This window comes from Delphinapterus leucas, chromosome 2, assembly GCF_059928025.1.
Source record: "Delphinapterus leucas isolate spDelLeu-1000000601 "Yukka" chromosome 2, BTC_Dleu_Yukka2, whole genome shotgun sequence".
Classification (NCBI taxonomy): Eukaryota; Metazoa; Chordata; class Mammalia; order Artiodactyla; family Monodontidae; genus Delphinapterus; species Delphinapterus leucas.
The window spans coordinates 170,435,535-170,456,003 of NC_143130.1; the positions used below are offsets into that span (position 1 = coordinate 170,435,535).

Sequence of the window (20,469 nt, forward strand, 5' to 3'; positions counted from 1 at the left end):
AACATGGATAAACCTTGAGGATATTATGTTAAGTGAAATGAGCCAGGCACAGAAGGACTAATGTTATATGACGCTACTTATATGAGGCATCTACAGTAGTTAAAATCACAGGGACAGAAAGAATAATGGAGGTTGCCAGGGACTGGGCAGTTAGTGTTTGATGGTACAGAGTTTCCATTGGAGAAAATGAAAAGTTCTGGAGGTGGATGGTGGTGATGGTTGCACAACAATGTGAATGTACACTTAAAACTGGTTAAAATGTTAAATTTAATGTTATACGTATCTTTAATCATAATTTTTAAAAAGTAAATGGAAAAAAAGGCCCCACTAAAAAAGCAATGACATGTGCTCCCCTTTTTTACATTCTTTTAATGACTGTAGCAGGAGTATCTTCTAACAGGGATATATAGTTCACAAAATGCTTTTCTACACATTAAGTCATTTTATCCTCATATTAAGTCTTCAATGTAGATAGGACAGGCTTCATTCTCTAATCTCTGAATTAGGTAATTAAGGTAAAAAGATGAAGTGACTTATCCAAAGTAAAATATTAATATACAGTAAAATGGCAAAGACAAAACTAGACACCAGTCATTCTGATCCCTAATTCAGTGTTTTTCCCCCTAAAGAAGGAAGTACCTTAAAAGTCCTCAGTTCTGGGCTTCCCTGGTGGCGCAGTGGTTGAGAGTCCGCCTGCCGATGCAGGGGACATGGGTTCGTGTCCTGGTCCGGGCGGATCCCGCACGTCGCGGAACGGCTGGGCCCGTGGGCCATGGCCGCTGAGCCTGAGCGTCCGGAGCCTGTGCTCCGCAGCGGGAGAGGCCACGGCAGTGAGAGGCCCGCGTACCGCAAAAAAACAAAAAACCAAAAAAAACAAGGGGCTTCCCTGGTGGCACAGTGGTTGAGAGTCCCCCTGCCGATGCAGGGGACATGGGTTCGCGCCCCGATCCGGGAAGATCCCACATACCGCGGAGTGGCTGGGCCCGTGAGCCATGGCCAATGAGCCTGCGCGTCCGGAGCCTGTGCTCCGCAACGGGAGAGACCACGACAGTGAGAGGCCCGCGCACCACAAAACAAACAAACAAAAAGTTCTCAGTTCTATACCAACCTTTCTGATGGGAACAGCCATGTCTTCCTTATGCGTCTATATGTCTAACTACACTGTTGTTTTTGTCACAAGTCTTTTTTTTAAATAAATAACTTTATTTTATTTATTTACTTTTGGCTGCGTTGGGTCCTCATTGTTGGTGAACAATAAAAAGTTTCTGGATTGTGGATTATACTCCATAAATATCAAATCCCTCAGCATTCAAACACCAAAGGCAAATATGACTATGCTTCTCTATTTTCACTCCTTCCTATCTATCACTTATTTTTTCCTCCTGTGCAGGAGATACTTTTGCAGCTTCTGTAATAAAGGAGAGAAAAATATAACAAAAGTAGAGAGAATAGTAAGACAAAGCTCAACAATTACCAAGTTTCAGTAGTTACCAATTTGTGGCAGTCCTGTATCACTACATCCCAACCCACTCTCTACCCAATCTCTCTGGATTATTTTGAAGCAAATCCCAGATAGCATATTATTTCATCTGTAAATACTTCCTTATGAATCTCTAAAAAAAAGGATAGAAAAGAGCAACTACAGTACCATTATCACATCTAAAATTATGAACAATTCCTTAATATGAACTTCCCAGGCAGTGCTGTCATTTCCACCAGTTTTATTCTTTCTTAGTTTGTTTGAATCAGGATCCAGATAAGGCCCATGCATTGTGACTGGACGACTATGTCTCTTAAATCTCCTTTAAAAGGTCCCTCCCCAACCCTTTCCCCCTTGCAATTTTTTTTCCTTGTTGTTGTTGAAGAAATCAGGTTATATGGTAGTTTCCCATAGTCTGAATTTTGGCAAATGCATCACCATGATGTAGCTTAATATGTTTCTCTCAGCCCTGTATTTACAGAAATTTATAGATCTAACAACTTAATCAGATTTAGTGTCATTTTTGTACTTTTAAAGTTTATTTTGTCAAGACTGCTTCACATGTGGCGATGTGTACTTCCAACAATAGGTACCAAACGTCTACTTCTCATTCTCTAATATTAACAATTAACAGTAATCACCAACTAGAGTCATTAATTCATTAGGGGCTGCAACATGGTGATATTCTATCACTCCTTCTTTATTCATTAGCTGGAATACTTCTGTAAGAGGAACTCATCAACTATTCAGTTGTTTGCACAGAAAGGTAAGAATAAATGATTCTTTACCTTTATTTACTAATTTTCAGAACAATTAGCATCCTAGCATTCTCTAAAGATGATCAGCAAGTTAAAAAATTATGTGTTCATGGATTTAAACATATTTGATGGCTTTCAATTATTTGTATTTATCCCAGCTGAGGCTCAAACTGTCCCATATTTGGACAGTGGAAGCTTATTCAAATTGGTCCCTGAGATCATACGACACAACACTACTTGTCTCTGAGAGCGTCTTTGCTTTCTAGGGTTATACCTTATTCTAGGCATATCTTGTATTTTTCTTACCTTAGACCTGTCATCAGCCATCTCTTTAAAGGAGACTTAATTCCTTTCAGTGAAAAATGGTATTTGGAAACCACAGTCTGGGTGCTAGGGGGTGCTGGCCGCCTTTTTAGTACAAGAGTTAGGGAATTTTCTACACACGTATATTTAGATACACATACATCCTGAGTGTACACTGATGCTTCCAATTCAAATTCAGGTTTAGAGGGTTTTTACTTAATCTCATTAACTTTACACGTGTTTCTCCTTCCTCACATGTCAAAACCCTGTTCTCAGCACTGCCTACATAATTGTTCATTTATTTTATCCCACAATACACACAATAGCCAAGAATTAAAATGTCAACACTATCATCAACACTACGATAAATGAACATCTTTTTTTTCTGGCAATTCTTTTTTACCCTTAGGATATACCCAACTCAGGATATCCTATAAATTACTGTGTATGTGAGTCACTTGGAATAGTTTGCTCTGGGTGATTACATCACTAACTGGAAGTACACTTTTATTTCACTTTTGATTTTTAGGCACAGCATTTTTAATTAACTTTTGCTACATAATTCTGTAAAATGTTTAGATGAGTCTAAAGTCAAAACCACAAAATAAGATATATTCAAAGACTAGTTGCTCCCCGTCTACTCCAACCTAGTCTCTCCCTACCCCACAAGTAACTTTACTAATATTTTTATACAATACCCAAATTCCCTATTTTCTGGCTACTATCCACTGGCTCCCTACTATGAGCAATACTGAAATCAGCTAGTATCTTCTTCCTCCTCTCTCTCTCCTCCAGTATCTAATTTTAAGTAATATGTTTTAATTTACAGTTGATATCTATAATCCGTAAGCTTATTCTACTTTTCATATATTCCTCCTGCATATCTGGTAATTAAACTCTACAGAATTAAACGATAAAGTGTTACATACTACACTGTTTCTCAATCTTAGTTCTACCAATAAAATTTTTTTTTTTTTTTTTTGCGGTATGCAGGCCTCTCACTGTTGTGGCCTCTCCCGTTGCGGAGCACAGGCTCCACACACGCAGGCTCAGTGGCCATGGCTCACGGGCCCAGCCGCTCCGCGGCATGTGGGAACTTCCCAGACCAGGGCACGAACCCGTGTCTCCTGCATCAGCAGGCGGACTCTAAACCACTGCGCCACCAGGGAAGCCCTACCAATAAAAATTTTATTTTAATGTTCATCACCAATTTAAAACACCAGTTTAAGAGTCCACAATTCCTTACCAGCGAGAAACTTTGGGGGCTAGATACATTCTAAAATTCAGACTCTTTTCCTTCTCTCTCTCTCTCTCTCTCTCATGCTCTCTCTCTTTTAAAAGAAAGTCATATGGTATATGAAACATTTGCTGTATACTATGTAAACACACCCAGTGAGATTAGTCATATTACCCCATATTTTGCAATAAAATATATTAAACATTTAAACTAAGCTGTGTTAGTTCAGGTTAGGTTTTGTTGCCAAATGAATTCAGGTCACATCATTGTTTGCCATCAAATGAGTCTCCCTAAAGAAATGGTTATCAGAACTCTTAGAATTTCAAATTATAAATAAGATATTGTACACCTGTAGTTAGTAGCTCAAGATCATGTATAAAAATAGTATTTTCCTTACCTACCCACCACCAATAAAAGGCAAGTCAGAAAACATTTTGTTCATATTAAATAAAGATGTATTTTAAATTGCATTTTTCTATAAAACTAAGTTGTGTTACTGCAAATAGAGATTACTTGTTAGAGTTCTGCTTAGGAGAATCTTATTAAAGCCCACGTGGGCTTCTTCTAATAGAACCTATTATAATTCAAAACAGCTGTCAGTCTCCTGCTGCTACTTTTTTTTTCCGATTAAAAACATATTCTTAAAAGTACATCCCATTCCACGAGTTTATGCAATATTCTTTTAAGGGTAACCATTAAAAATTTTTAAGCTAGAAAATGAGGGGAAAAATGCAGATAAATGAGGTGAGCCTGGTTCTTAGAACTCTGGCTACAGTGCAGATTCATATTGATACTATATATTCTTGGTATTAATATTTCTAGTTATAAAATACTTCCTAAATGCCTGCTTCATAAATGCACATTCAGCATGGTCAGAAATATGTTATCTCTTAGCTTTTTAAAAGATTTTTAAAAGATAATCTTCAAGGAGTCATGAACAGCCTAGAATAATCACTAGGGAAAACTAGTGATGATCATTCTAAATAGGATAAGAAAACCAAAACCAGTGAAAGAATCATTAAAATTAGATACTAAATTCTTTGAAATAATTTTAAATGTAGAAATTTTCTCATTTATGAAAATTAAACGTACATTTAATGTTAAACTTGAAAACTATTATGCATTCAGATGTGTATTAAATGTAAAATTAATACCAATATTTAAGTAGGTTATCCTAGAAATGGCTTTTAGTGTAAATAGGCATTAAAAACAAAAAGTTAAAAGTAAACCACTTTACAGATGTTTCACTGCTAGACATCAAGCAGGTGAATTAGTTTAAATTTAAGAACAATATTTTAGGGGGTTGTTTCCAAATCTGATGATTAGCTACAGGACTCCGAATTATTAACCTAATTATTTTTCTCCATACCCACACATTTCCTTTGCATAAAGAAGAGATCATTAGTTTTGTTGAATTTTAAATCCCTAAATAATTATTCAACGTTTATGTTTAATTATTAAATTTCTGATGAAAAGTCATTGTGCTCCTAAGAACATTTTCAGATGGGGCATCTAATTTGAATAGAAAACTAATCATACTATTTGGTGACAGTACAAAAGCACCACCATCAAGCAGTGTACATCCCCTCCCCCCTCTTAGTTTTACTGTTTTACAAGATTAAAATGAGTTTATTTTCTTTACTGAAAATATGGAAAAAAATAATTTTTAGCATCTCTGTAATTTTCAGTTGTATTTCTTTCTCTCCCCGGAAGTGTTTTTGCCTTCTATTACTAGAGTCTGAAAAGTTGAGAGTTACACTGTTGACTCAAAAGAATTTTAAAGATTGTAGAACAGATCATAATATACAAAGAACAAGATACATGTTAAACTTTCTCTATCCTACCCACCCCAGAACCTTAATGTTTCCCCATTCACTTATGAGAATTATACTTTTGTTGTTTAAATTGAAAACAAAAAAACAAAAAACCTACACAGGAGAGTATGACAAAAGGCAATTCCCTAAAATCTGCCTCCCTTCCCACATCAACAACAAGTAACAATTTGATTTCTGCTTTTCTAGCATTTTTTTTTTTTTTTTTTTTTTTTTTGCAGTACTCGGGCCTCTCACTGTTGTGGCCTCTCCCGCTGCGGCGCACAGGCTCCGGATGCACAGGCTCAGCGGCCATGGCTCACGGGCCCAGCTGCTCTGCGGCATGTGGGATCTTCCCGGACCGGGGCACGAACCCGCGTCCCCTGCATCTGCAGGCGGACTCTCAACCACTGTGCCACCAGGGAAGCCCTTCTAGCATTTTTGACATAAATAGTTTTAAGTAGGGATATTTAACAATGAGTTCTGTAAAAAAATTTTTTCATTTCATAATATACCAGGGATATAGAAACACGTGTACATATAAATTTTACTTTGTCTTTTAAAGACCCCTAAATAGAACTGTACTGTATAAATATGCCATAATTTATTTCACCAAAACACTGAAAATCATTTCCAATTTTTCAATATTATAAAACAGTCCTGCAATCCTTTTACCTCTATCTTTAACCGCTGTAAACTATACCATTAGAATAAATATCAAGAAATAATATTACTGGGACTTCCCTGGCGGTCCAGTGGTTAAGACTCTGTGCTTCCAACCCAGGGGGCACGAGTTTGATCCCTGTTCGGGGAACTAAGATCCCACATGCCGCTAGGTGCGGCCAAAAAAAAAAAAAAGAAATAGTATTATTGGATAAATGGGTATATATATTTCTAATTTGGAGATATACTGGTCAGAAAAGTTGCAATTTACATTCCTATCAGCTTTGCATGAGAACATGAAAACTCTGGTCATTATTAATCTTTGCCAATCTGATGGAGGAAAAAATGATCTCATTATTTTAATCTTCATTTTAAAAAATTATAAGTGAAAGTGAATCTCAATATATTTATCAGCCTCTGTGTTTCTTTATAATCTTTGCCCATTCTTCTATGTGGCTGTTCTTTTTATTAATTTGTGACACTTTTTATATTAATGTTAAAATATCAAGGGAGAATATTCATATTAGCCTTTTAAAACTATGATGGCTTTTGTCATAAATGTTTAAATTTTTTAAATAGTCACTTGTTTCAGTCTTTTCTTTAGTAACGTCTGAGTTTCATGCTCCTTCCTGTAAACATTTTTACATCAGAAAACAGATTTATATATACCTATGTAAGTAGTTAGAACAAAATAGAAAAAAGTTCTCAATTTTTGTTGTCATCTCCAAATTAGAGTATGTAGGTAAACACACTCTTCAACCACAGCAGAAAGCTGTCATTAGACAGTTAAAGAGTTTACAGCACAGTTATTGTTAAGTAATTCAGTATGCTAATTTAAACAAATTTATTAATTCCTAAATATGAAGATAATTTAATTATCTGGTGTTGCCTGGAAACAAGATGGATATATTTTCCAGATTAACAGGAGGATGCTTTCCGGAAGAAGAAACTCAATTACTCCAATCTATTCAAATGTCGTTTGCTGAAGACATCCTGGGCATCCAGTGTCAGAACTGCAGGTGTCTTTCCCTCATCCTTCTCCTCTATATCAAACTGGTTCACCAATCCACCTGCAAATCACTTAGACTAAGTCACTATTTATTACTTCTCTTGAATTGTCACAAAAATCAATCTTGGTCTCTGCTTCCAGTCTAATTCATCTAGCACACCAACACTAAATTAATCTTCCTAACAGAGGTTCAATCAAGAATATGCAATAAATACGAACTCCTAGCTACAAATCCTACCTGTGTAAAGTATTTTACACTTTAAAGTATATCAGTATTTCCCAAAGTGTATTCTACACAACATCAGTCTTGCAAAATACAATGAAATGAGCCTTAAAAAAAAATCTTGGTTAGTTTGGGAAACACTGTTTACTATAGCCCAGTTTTGTAGAATTATTTATATTATTCATTAAGAATCTGAATACCAATTATGTGCTCTATGCCAAGTGTTGAAGGTTATAGTTGTGAACAAAATAGTCTTGGTTTTCATGTTGCTTACAATCAAGTGAGAGAAATGGACATTTAAACAGATAATTACAAAAATAAAATCATACACTCAGATAAATACCATGAAAGGCATGGGGTGCTATGAGAAAGAATAAGTTGATTTATTGACATTAATAAGCCCACAAGACATAAAGAACACATACAGCATACAGAAGAAAGATCTTAAACACATACATAAATATAAATAATACATAAACATAAATAATGCTTGAGGGACTTCCCTGGTGGTGCAGTGGATAAGACTCTGCGCTCCCAGTGCAGCAGGCCCGGGTTCGATCCCTGGTCAGGGAACTAGATCCCACATGCATGCCACAACTAAGGAGCCCGTGAGCCGCAACTAGGGAGCCTGCCTACCGCAACCAACACCCAGTGCAACCAAATAATAAATAAATAAATAAAGCTTGATATTATTTATTGACAGAGGTAGTAGTGATGTGATGCTGGGGAGTTACAGCAGAGTCAATAGTTTAGCAAATTCTAGGAAGAGCAAGAAGGCCAAGGTGGCTGACGCAGGGGAAGTAGGGAAGGGAGATAATGTAAGATGAGGCAAGACAGGTAGACAGAGGCCAGGTCACACACATCACTGCAAAAGGCTGAGAGTCCTGCAGCTAAGTAACCTGTATAACTTTGCTTAATTCAGTATTCCTGAACTTTAATCTAAGAAAAACCAGTAACAGGCCATGTCCAATGTTCCACAGAACATACTTTCAATCATATGATAGTAGTGGATGTATAAAGTGAAGGTTTGCACTGGGTTAGTGTTGATACATTTTAAGAGAAAATGACACAATTTGAAAGCTGAGTTTTTATTTATTTAAACTTTGAATTGAAAAATATCAAGCAGAAAAAAGTTAGCCACAGCAGGCCTGAAACTGCTATCCTTAGAAAGGCCTGCTTGAAAGGCTGGCCCTGGTTGGTCTTTGGGAACTTGGACTTTCCGTGTTTTTGCCATTCCTTAACTGATAAGGACAGCTCACTGTACTTAAACTGTCTGTGCAAACAGTATGGTTTATGCTGCATATTTGCTTTCCTTCTGGGAGCCTGGAATTTTGATACATGTTAGGTAGTAGATGCCTGTGTGACCAGCCATCAGTAAAAACCCTAGGTGCTGAGTCTCTAATGAGCTTCCCTAGTAGACAATATTTCACTTGTGCTGTCACAAGTCAGTGCTGGAGGAACTAAGTGTGACCTGTGTGACTCCACCGGAAGAGACCTCTTGGAAACTTGCCCCTGTTTTTCTTTGGACTTAGCCTCATATGTCTTTTTTCTTTGCTGATTGTGTTTTGTATCCTGTGCTGTAATAAATGATCTCCATGAGTATGACTATGTGCTCTGTCAGGTGAGTCCTCCTAGTGAACCTGGGGATGTTCTTCGGGGTTTCAGTGCAAGAACAAGATAGAATACTGTGAAATGTCTCCCTCCACCTCTGTCTCCCAGTCTCCCAAAATGAAACTATATTGTTTTGGAATAAATATCTAGTTGGTATTCAGGTACAGGGCTTCTTCTTCTTCTTTTTTTTTTTGAATCTTAGAAGCAATTACCATAAAAAGCAGAATAGCGGTGACCTTTAAGGTGGTTGTGATTGAGAAGAGGCATGAGTGGGGCTTTGAGCATGCTTCCACTGTTCTATTTAGTGACTATGGTGGTGTCAGCGTTAAAATAATTTGTTAAAAAAATAAGTTAAACTTAAATTTGTTTACTATGCCTCTTTGCATGTGTATTATTTCACAACAAAAATATGTTTTGTTGTAGCTGGTATGGCTTTGAAACTTGTCAGCTGAAGCCTCAAAACTAAATCCATTTCCTAAAGAAAAGGATATAAAAGAATGAACGGAAGGCTAAGTACTGAGGCACAGGAAATGCTTATAATTTGGTAGCTGAAAGAGAACAAAGTAAAGGAAAGCATGGAAAACACTAATCAGGCTGGGTAGTGACCCAAATAGGTTGCGTGTAAGAAGTGGCATCTGAATGAGGTTTATTTCAAATTGAGAAGTCACCCCTTTCCTCTGTGCTACCAGAAAGTTTTGGATACACTTCAATTTCAGTACTTACCACTCTGTAGGGGCAATTAATTGTTAAGATTTCTACATCCTCAAAGAGACTAAGTTCCTACGGTACTGGGGCAGTTTCCTTTTCCAGCTACTGTATTCGAAGTATCTTGAAGAGTGCCTGGCTCATAACGGGTCCTTAATAAATAAGGGGCTTAGAAATGGAGAATGAAACCAGAAAAGGCCCATATCAAAGAAACCATGAAAGGAGAGAATGTAAAGAATTCCATGAGCAGTTTTAAATTTTCTTCGGTTTTCTTCTTTTTCTCCTACTTTTAAGAACCTTTCAGGTCATTACTGTTTTTACTCAATCCTTTCCACTCTACTGCTACCTCCTCATCATTGCTGCAACAGCTATCTAAACACCAACTATGTGCAGGGCACTTAGCCAGGTAATGTCAGGGGTACAAAGATGAGCTTAGTGCCTAGTGCAGGACATATTCCAATACATAAACAACACAAAGCTGCAAGTGGAAGACAGAGAGAAAGAACAGGAACATGGCATGGACGCTAGAGGACTAGAAAAGGCTTTAGTGATTACAAAAGGCTTTCATGGAAAGATGACATCTGCTTTGGTTCTTGAAGGATATTAGAATTTAAATAGGGAGAAACATAGGTAAGGGCATTTCAACAGAGAGAACAGCTTAAGAATTAATAGGTATATGAGGGACAACACACAAAGAAATGAGGCAAGAAAGGCAGGAGTTGACGAGATAAGAAAAAGTAAGAAAGAAGCAAAAATTATGCCATTGTCCAGTGAGTAGAGCTGATAAAGGAGACCAAAATGGAGCAGCCACAGATGTAAAGGAAAACCAGAAAAATGTGGTTTCATAGAACTGAAGAGAGGAAACTGAACCGGAAGTAAAACTGGAGTGAGATGTTTTATAACTCTTTTCAAAAAAGACTGCAAAAGGTGCCAAGAAGTGAGGCAGTAATAGAAAGGATGTGAAAGTCTGGAAAGGTGTGTGTATGAAAGAGAGGGAGATATTGTAACAAATGAGTAGGGATGATGCAGTAAAGCATCAGTTTTCAACTGGGTGACTCTGCTCCCTTGGAGACATTTGGCAATGCCTGGAGACATTTTTGGTTGCCGTAACTAGGAGTGAAGAAGGGTACTACCGGAACCTCGTGAGTAGAGGCTGCGGATGCTGCTAAACATTTTGCAAGTACAGGACAGCGCCCCACAACAAAGAATTATCTGACCCAACATGTCAGTAGTGTCAAAGTTGAGAAACCCTGTACCAGAGCATAGGGGATACAGAAGAGAGAATGATTAACCAAAGAAGCAAAGTCTTTGGTAAAGTGAGAACATTCATGCAGGAGGAAGACTTTTCTGGTTCTCTAACCTACTGACCCTGATTAGAGCATGAACCTGGAAGCAGCTTCAGGCATTACTTATTTGAAAAGTGTACTGAAATACAACATTCCAATTTCTCCCATCAACATGAACGACAATGTGCATGCCTTAAATCATTATTTACCCTGTGACTATTCTATATAGATAAACCATTTATCTTTTGGGATACCATCAAGGTTTAAAATGTGGGTACTTCTGTTTTTTTCTAAGTTCCATATATGTACGGCAATCACGTCCATTAAAAGGTTAATAGATATAAATGATCAGAGTGCATATACTAGTGTAATTTTATTTTGTAAAATCTCCTAGGTACCATTTAGAAATGAGTTACAAATAATCTGTATTTTAACAGTTCATAGGGATACCATGTGAAAAGGAAGCCTACAAAAGCACCAGTTTAAGATGCCAAGTAACATTGCTAGAAAAGGATAAAATGAGTTAACAGTGATTATAAAAATGGGGCTGTAACTATCTTTGGTTACAAAGTGCAATATATTTCAAAGCCACAATGAACTTGATCATATAAATTTCACTTTGTATCATAAGCATGAAAAGACTATTTACTGACATGTATTATGTGAAAGGTACTAAGAGGAGCTTAATCACAAATTCTGCTCTCAAATAAGAGACAGTCACTCATTTAAACATTTTCTGAGCACCTACTATGTGCTGATAATAGGCACATGAGGATATAACAATGAACTAGATAAACATAATTTTTGCTTTTAAATTACTTAGGGACAAGCAGATAAATAGGCCGTTACAATGTAGAGGAAGCACAGATTAGTGAAGATGAACTCTAGAGCCAAACTGTCTAGGTTTGGATCCAGATCTGCCATTTTATAAGCTTTGTGATCTTGGTCAAATTGTTTATCTTTTCTGTATCTGATAATAATATTTAAAAGTATTTACCTTATGGGGCTGTTGAGAAAGTGACATCTGAGATAAGATCTAAGACTGACAATAAGTGTGAACTTTTTTCTTGGTGAAGGTAATGGTGGGGAGGGGTTGGGATGACAAAATAATGCTCTAAAAGGCAGAGGAATCTGACTATGTGAAGGCCCAAGGAAAGAACAAAACCTGGCTCACTAAGGAAATTAAAGCAATTCTACATAAAGAGTGTAACGGGGAGGTATTTGGCAGTAATAAGGTATGAGCCCAGAGAAGCAGCAGAGCCTAGATAACAAAAAGCCATATGATCCATGAAAGGGGGTTTGGACTTTATTCTAGAGAGTTTTTGTTACTTAAACACACACACATACACATACAAACCGACAGACTTTTTCTCATTCAAGAATTAATAAGTCCGTGCTGGGAAAACTGAATGAAATTAGAACACTTCTTAACACCATACGCAAAGATAAACTCAAAATGGATTAAAGACCTAATGCAAGGCCAGACACTATAAAACTCTTAGAGGAAAACATAGGCAGAACACTCTATGACATAAATCACAGCAAGATCCATTTTGAATCACCTCCTACAGAAATGGAAATAAAAACAAAAATAAACAAATGGCACGTAATGAAACTTAAAAGCTTTTGCACAGCAAAGGAAACCATAAACAAGACAAAAAGACAACCCTCAGAATGGGAGAAAATATTTGCAAACGAAGCAACTGACAAAGGATTAATCTCCAAAATATACAAGTGGCTCATGCAGCTCAATATTAAAAGGAACGCCTGAGGGACTTCCCAAGGCGGTCCAGAGGTTAAGACTCCGAGCTCCCAATGCAGGGGGTCCAGGTTTGATCCCTGGTCAGGGAACTAGATCCCGCATGCCGCAACTAAAGATCCTGTGTGCCGCAACTAAAAATCCCACGTGCCACAAGGAAGACCCGGTGCAGCCAAATAAATAAATATTTTTAAAAAAATAAAAAATAAAATAATCTCTGCTTAAAAAAAAAAAAAAGGAATCCCTGAGCGTCTATCCTCAGAACACTATATTGTGTTTTCACATAGATTATCTTAATTAATCAAAGAACCCTAAAGAGAGTGATACTGTTCATTTTACAGATGTGGAAACTAAGGTACCAAGGGAACAAACAACTAGACGTCAAAACAAGAAGGCTGTTCTTCATAGACAAATTTGTCTTTTCATACTCAGTCCAACAGATGATTTTACAATTTCTAATGTGTACTGTATTCCTCCTTACCTTGTTTTAAAAATAACTACAAATTACTATGTCAAAGTTTTATTTGACTGAAGCCAACAAATGGTGAGGTACACCAAGTTGGGAATTTTAACTCTCCTTCCCTATCCTTCCTCCCTTGTCAGACTTTACCGTTGAAGCATGTGACAGAACTATGACTTCACAATTAAGGCTATAATGAGATTTCTCTGTCATAAGCTATTACTAACATTCACTACAAACTCATCTAGTTCTGCCTCAAAGCTTTTTTCCTAACCAGAAAATTCTCATGTCTAGTCTCAAGCAAGCAAGAAATATTTTGACAAAGTCTGAAGGCAAGCATAATTAAGTCTTATGAAGCATGTTATGGAATTTTTCTCTAAAGAACAACTCACAAGTAAATTCCAGATAAAACAAATTAAATAAGTATAATTTCAGAATATAGGGAAAAAAAGACACTATACTTGAAATTCTTCTGGCATTCAGTCTCCCCCTAAAGAAGGAAGGAAACTGCACACTAACAACACAATTCATTACTGCTCCTTCCATGATTCCTGTTTTAAGTAGGTAAGAGTGTTCATAAAATTTAAGGAATTGTAGCTAGAAGAGACTGTCAAACTTTTTATCTAAGTGGATATTTTTAGAAAACAATTAAGGGCAAGCAAAGAACACTTTGCATGCCTGGCCTAATTGATTTTTCCATCTCACTTTAGTTTTAAACTCAATAACATACCTCATATTTATTAAAACATTGTTTACAAAGCACTTACTGATGTTATTATTTCATCCTAACAACTCACTGGGTATCTATAGTTTACCAGACACTGTGCTACATCCTATAGGCTTTGGCTCAAAGTACAAAGAGTTACGTGGAGGAGTTAGACACACGAGCAACTGATGATAAATATAGTAAATAAGGACTGGAAGAAAGGTCCAAAGTACTAAGGGAGTGAGTGTATGATTACTAGTAAAACTAACTTTTGAACTGGGTCTCGAAGAATAAAGACGACTGTAAGAATCAGATTTCTGATGGCAAATAACCCCGAAGAATTGGCTTAAACAATAGGAATATATTCACGAAGAGAAATCGCGCAGTAGGGAAAGCCCCAGGCCCAGCACAATACGTGTCTAAAATAATGTTGCCATGCACCTACGTTCGTTCTACCTCTCTGTTCTGCCATCCTCAGGGCATGTTTCATCATCCCCTGTGGTCACAAGACAGCTGCCAGTGGCGACTGGGGCCACATGTTCTCTTGCTCACAAACAATAGGGGAAAAAATCCTCTCCCCCAGAAATAGAATGTCTCTTTCCTTTCAATCTAACTGGGACAAATAATAATTTACAGGGAAAGGCCTTGAGCTGATTGGCTTGGAGTAATCAAAATCTACCGCTGAAATGGGTGATGAGTCATCTTCTCAGAGTCTCCTGGATGGCAAAGAACAGGAGAACTCCAAGCACTGGGATAAACACATGAAAAACAGAAGTAGTAGGAACAAGAAACAGCTTAGTATGACTAGCGTAATGGGAAATCTAACGTTAGACACAGTCTACAAACTGTTGTGAGTTTGGACTTTACCCAATAGACAATGGGAAGTCAACACAAGTTTTTTAGGTAGGGAAGTAACATCCTCCAATTGCATTTTTTAAAAAGTGTGGTAGCAATATAGAGAACAGCCAGAGAAGGAGAGGAAAAGTGGGAGAACAAATGGCAGAGACTCCACTGGTAGGCTGTTCAATCAATAGTCCAGACTAGTAAGTAAGTGGTAACAGGGAGGGAAAGAATGGAATAAAAAAAATACAAGGTGGCAAAGCTGCTACATAAAACACTGTGTGTGTGTGTTTTCCCTCTTACAGATGAGGAAAAATTAAGCCTCAGACAGGTAAAATGGATTGCTTAAGATTGCAAAACTATAAATAGTAATCAGAATCTGAATGGAGGTCTGATTCCCAGTTCAGTGTTCTAACACATCACAACTATGTCTAAAAACTCCAACAATGCTCAAAAAAGATTTTTTTTGAATCTTGTGATTTAAAGGATGTTCTGTGTATTGTATTAAAGTGATTTCTGTTTATTCCAACTTTAACATAATGTTCATTATATGGATTTAATGTCAATTTATAAAACTTAGTACATTATATGTTTTTGAAGTTTCTACATTATTTGAGATAGTAAGGATGCTGTGAAAGACTCAACTTGCAATGTCAAATTTAGACTGCCTGGTCTTCCCTGGTGGCGCAGTGGTTGGGAGTCCGCCTGCCGATGCAGGGGACACGGGTTCGTGCCCCGGTCTGGGAGGATCCCACGTGCCACGGAGCGGCTGGGCCCGTGAGCCATGGCTGCTGAGCCTGCACGTCCGGAGCCTGTGCTCCGCAATGGGAGAGGCCACAACAGTGAGAGGCCCGCGTACCACAAAAAAAAAAAAAAAAATTTAGACTGCCAAAATTTTAAAAATTAAAAGAACTGAAGCTTGCATTAAAAATTTTTGAACTTGTTTTGTAAATAAACTAGGTACTGAATGTTTGAATTTCAATATAAATCTGAAGTTAGTAGCTACATGAAAAGTTTCCTTTAAACTATGCTTCCCTTTGAAATTTTGGATTCTGATAACCAACTTCCATTATCATCAACTTAAAAAGAAAAATGTCTCATCTTAAAAAAGATAATTGTTTTACAAAAGTCACTTGCCTGTTTCTTTTTAGAGTGGAGAAGTCTGATTTTGTTTTATTACCACTGTACCAAGACTGGGTTAAGAGGGAAGGTGGTTTAAAACAGAATAAACACTTTCTATAAAAATTATAAACAATATATTTTTTAGCTTATTGGGTTAAATCTTAGTCTTCTGCTTTTAAATTCAATTAATAACTTTAGTGAGCACCTATGTGCCTGGCACTATGCAGCTGCTGGGAATACAGCTGGAAGCAAAATAGTACTATAGTTACTCAGGCATGTTTTGTATGATTATTTGATTAGTGTCAGTCTTCCCCACTGAATAACTACAGCAGTATTTTTTTCAGCCAGAACATAACTGCAAATGTACAAAGATGATGCTTAAAAAAAACAACCTGACAATAACATTCCACCAATGACACAAGAATTTTCTTTCACCAAGTAGAAACTCTGCACCCATAACTGAATTTTTTTCTTAAAACATACCTGCTAAAACACTCAACAAACCAGGAATATAAGGAAACTAGCTCAACATAATAAAGGTTATGTATGGAAAATCCACAACTAACATCATACTTAATGGTCAAAGACTGAAAGCTTTCCCTCTAAGATGAGGAACAAGACAAAGATGTGCATTTTCACCATTTCTATTCAATACGGTACTGGAAGTCCTAGCCAGAGCAATTAGGCAAGAAAAAGAAAGAAAAGTCATTCAAACTGGAAAAGAAGACATAAAATTATCTTTGCTAGAAAACAACCTTACCTTATACGTAGAAAACTCTAAAGATTACACACACACACACACACACACACACCATTAAAATAAATGAGTTCAGTAAAGTTGCAGGATACAAAATCAACACACAAAAATGAGTTGTGTTTATACACTAACAATGAACAATCCGCAAAGGAAATTAAGAAATCAATCACGTTTACAATAGTACCAAAAAGAATAAAATATTCAGGAGTAAACTTAACCAAGGAGATGAAAGATTTTTACACTGAAAACTACAAAATGTTGTGAGAAGAAATTAAACACAAATAAATGGAAAGACATCTGGTGTTTACGGACTGGAAGACCGGAAGAGATGTCAACACTACTCCAAACGATCTACAGATTCAATGCAATCCCTATCAAAAAAATCCCAATGACATATTTTGCAGAAATAGAAAAATCTATCTAAAATTCAAATGGAATCTCAAGGGACCCCAAACAGCCAAAACAATTTGGAAAAAGAACAATGTTGGAGGCCTCACACTTCTGATTTCAAAACTACTATAAAGCTAGAGTAATCAAAACAGTACGGTGACAGCACAAAGACAGACTTACAGACCAACAGATTTCAGAAATAAACCCTCGAATGTATGGTCAAGTGATTTTCAACAAAGATGGGCAGACCATTCAATGGAAAAAAGACAGTCTTTTCAACAAATGCCATTGGAAAAACTGGATATCCACATGCAAAGACCTAAACATAAGAGTTTTTTTGAGGGGAAAACTCTTAGAAGATTTTTAAAGGGGAAAAGCTTCATGACACTGGATTTGGCAATAATTTCTCAGATGTAACACCAAAAGTATAAGCAACAAGAGAAAAACTAGATCAGTTGGACTTCATTAAAATTAAAAACTTACCAAAAAAAACCTTTTGTGCATCAAAGTACACTCAACAGAGTGAAAAGGCAATGCATGGAATGACAAAAATATTTGCAAATCATCTATCTGATAAGGGATTGGTATCCAGAATACATAAAGAGCGCCTACAACTCAACAACAACAAAGAAAACCAACTAAATTAAAAAACAGGCAAAAAACTTAAATAGATTATTTCTCCAAAGAAGATATACAAAAGGCTGATAAGCTTTAGAGATGCTAATATCACTAATCTTTAGAGAAATGCAAGTGAAAACCACAATGAGATATCACTTCACGCCCATTAGGATGGCTGTTATCAAAATAATAAAAACAACAAGTGTTGGTGAGGATGTGGAGAAACTGGAACCCTGATGCATGCTCATGGGAATGTAAAATTTTCTGGATATATACCCAAATGAAATGAAAGCAGGGACTCAAACAGATATGAGCACACCTATGTTCATGGCAACATTATTCCAAAAGCCAAAAAGTGGAAGCATATGAAGTATCAACTGACAGATAAATGGATGAACAAAATGCAGTATATACATACAATGGACTATTATTCAGCCTTAAAAATGAAGGAAATTCTGACAAATGCTACAACATGGATGAACATTATGCTAAGTGAAATAAGCCAGTCACAAGAGGACAAACATTGTATGATTCTACTTACATGAAATACCTAGAGTAATCAAATTCGTAGAGACAGAAAGCAGCAGAGTGGTTGTCAGGGGCTAGGAGTAAAGGGAGGTGGGGCCTTAGTGTTTACAGGGTAGAGTTTCAGCTGCAGCAGATGAATGGAGTTCTAGAGATGGATGGTGATAAATGGCTGCACAACAACGTGAAGTACACTTAATGCCACAGAACTGTACACTTAAAACTGGTTAAAATGGCAAATTTTATGTTATGTATATTTTACCACAATAAAAACGGCAACAAAAAAAAGATACCTGCTATGCATCTTTCCTAGTGACTCTATCTTAGTGTAGGATCTCATCTCTTCATACCCAGGTAACTGCAATAGCTGCTACTGTCCCTGGTTCATTCCACTCTCTCCTCATTCTAACTCAACCAACAGATCACTGACAGGTGCGTCTTGGCAGTTTTAACATATTAATGTGTGGCCTCCAAACTTTCAAAGTCTCCCCATGTCTTGCACAAGAGGATAAAAATCCAAATCTCAATCCAGTACTCAAACCCTTCTACAAACATATCCTTTCAACTGTCTAATGTCTTCCCAAGGAAATTCAGTTGTCAGCTCATCCTAGTTTCCCTCTCTATTCCCCTCCCCCAAAGCTAATCTCCACATTACACTCTTGCTTTTCCCTCACAAAGTAACTGCTCCAATCTCTCTGTAAATCTAAACCCTCACAGAAGCTAGCTCAAGTCCCAAGTGTTCCAGGAAGTTATTTAGACTCCTGAGGCCTCACTCATCTCCCTCTAACCAGAACATGTACAGCATACTTTGTATTGATAGATTGTTTTCTAGGCTCAGAGGGGTACATCTTATCTTTTCTGAGGGCAAAGTCTACATATTTCACTTGTTTCTTTCTCCAGTAGCACCTAGTATTGCAAAATACAAAGCAGATCTTCAATAATCACCTGTGTAACTGAACACAAGGTACAACTCTGGTGTGTGAGTTTCAATGACTAGAATATGAAATCAGAAGCATTTGACATGACTACTTCTGAAGGTTAGCCTGTGACACACAACACAGAAAGCTGCTGTGACTCAAGTGGCTATGTGGAAACCAGGTGGTACAACCTGGCAAACACGACACAGGTGTTTTAAATCCTAAAATTAGAGCCTGATACAAAGAACCTGTTTAAATGCTGGTAATGAGGAACAAAACAATATAGTAGTTAGGTTTTGTGGGACAGAATACTGGTTTTACTGAATGCATGCATAAATAAGCAATGCTATAACTGGACAGAAATATAGTCAGTCACAGACCTATGAAAACTCTAAATGAAATGTCAGTTGGTTTTTTATTAAACTCAGGTCAGGGAAAAGAATCTTCATGAGTTACTTGTGGTAACTGACGGTAACTGTCAAGAATCAGTTACCTCTCTGATTTCTCCTTTCAACTACACTGTACAAAGACCCAGGGATGAGGATGGTGGTGAAGAATGCAATCAATGAAGAATACGAGGCTCAGGAGTGTAGTGAAAAGAGCTCTCTAAATAAGGCGGAGAGAGGCCTAGATCCTAGTTTTGGTCCAATCCCTCGCCAGCTGCAGAACCCACAGCGAGTCACTCATCTCCCTGGGCCTAGTTTCCCAGTTCTAAAACAAGTCACATCATATCGTTAAAGGTTTTTCTGACTTCAAAATTCCAGGACAAGTTTAATCACAGCTGCCATTAACATGTATGATTCTTGCAATTTCAAATCTTTCTTTCACATTTCCGGGAGAAAGTAATTGATTTCAGCAATCTAAAAGAAATGGATGCTATTCAGAGACAAAAGATTCTGCTACTTGAAAAAACGAAGTAATTCTGTAAAAATGCCTATTTCCTCATTACAGTAAGATGTTTTAGCAGAGGAAACAGTTCTCTGGTAAAACCAAGACTGCTTCTGCGAATTAGGCCTAATCCAGAGTACTTATTATCTGTGCTGGTATGTGAAGAGGTGCTATTGTAGTTCAGAGCAGAAACAACACTCAGGGCTTCCTCCCCCCAAACGGTGAGAAAGTTCTCATCTTCGGGGTAAGGCTAATAAACAGCTGTGCAAATGATGAGACACTGAAAAATGCACGCTTTTAGCCTTTCAAGCACTCCAAGCACAGGATTCTTTACCAAAGACTCCGTATTGTCTCTCTCCCAACCTGTCAAAGCGCAATTCCAGTTTGATCCCGAAACAGTA

The 20,469-nt window shown here is 37.2% G+C and overlaps 1 protein-coding gene across 8 annotated transcripts in view; it reads right to left on the reverse strand.

Moving 5' to 3' along the window:
- Positions 1 to 20,469, reverse strand: part of BTBD7 (BTB domain containing 7) — an 80,987-nt gene that overhangs the window by 59,703 nt on the left and 815 nt on the right. For 2 of the 8 annotated variants that reach the window (XM_089908145.1, XM_089908148.1), the window contains exon 2: positions 640 to 1,408. The exons of 2 other annotated variants lie outside the window; for them this stretch is intronic. The gene's annotated coding sequence lies outside the window, so the exon portion shown is untranslated. Of the gene's footprint in view, positions 1 to 639 lie in introns of all 8 variants that reach the window. 4 more of the 8 variants (XM_089908149.1, XM_089908150.1, XM_089908147.1 and 1 more) reach the window with 4 other exon arrangements.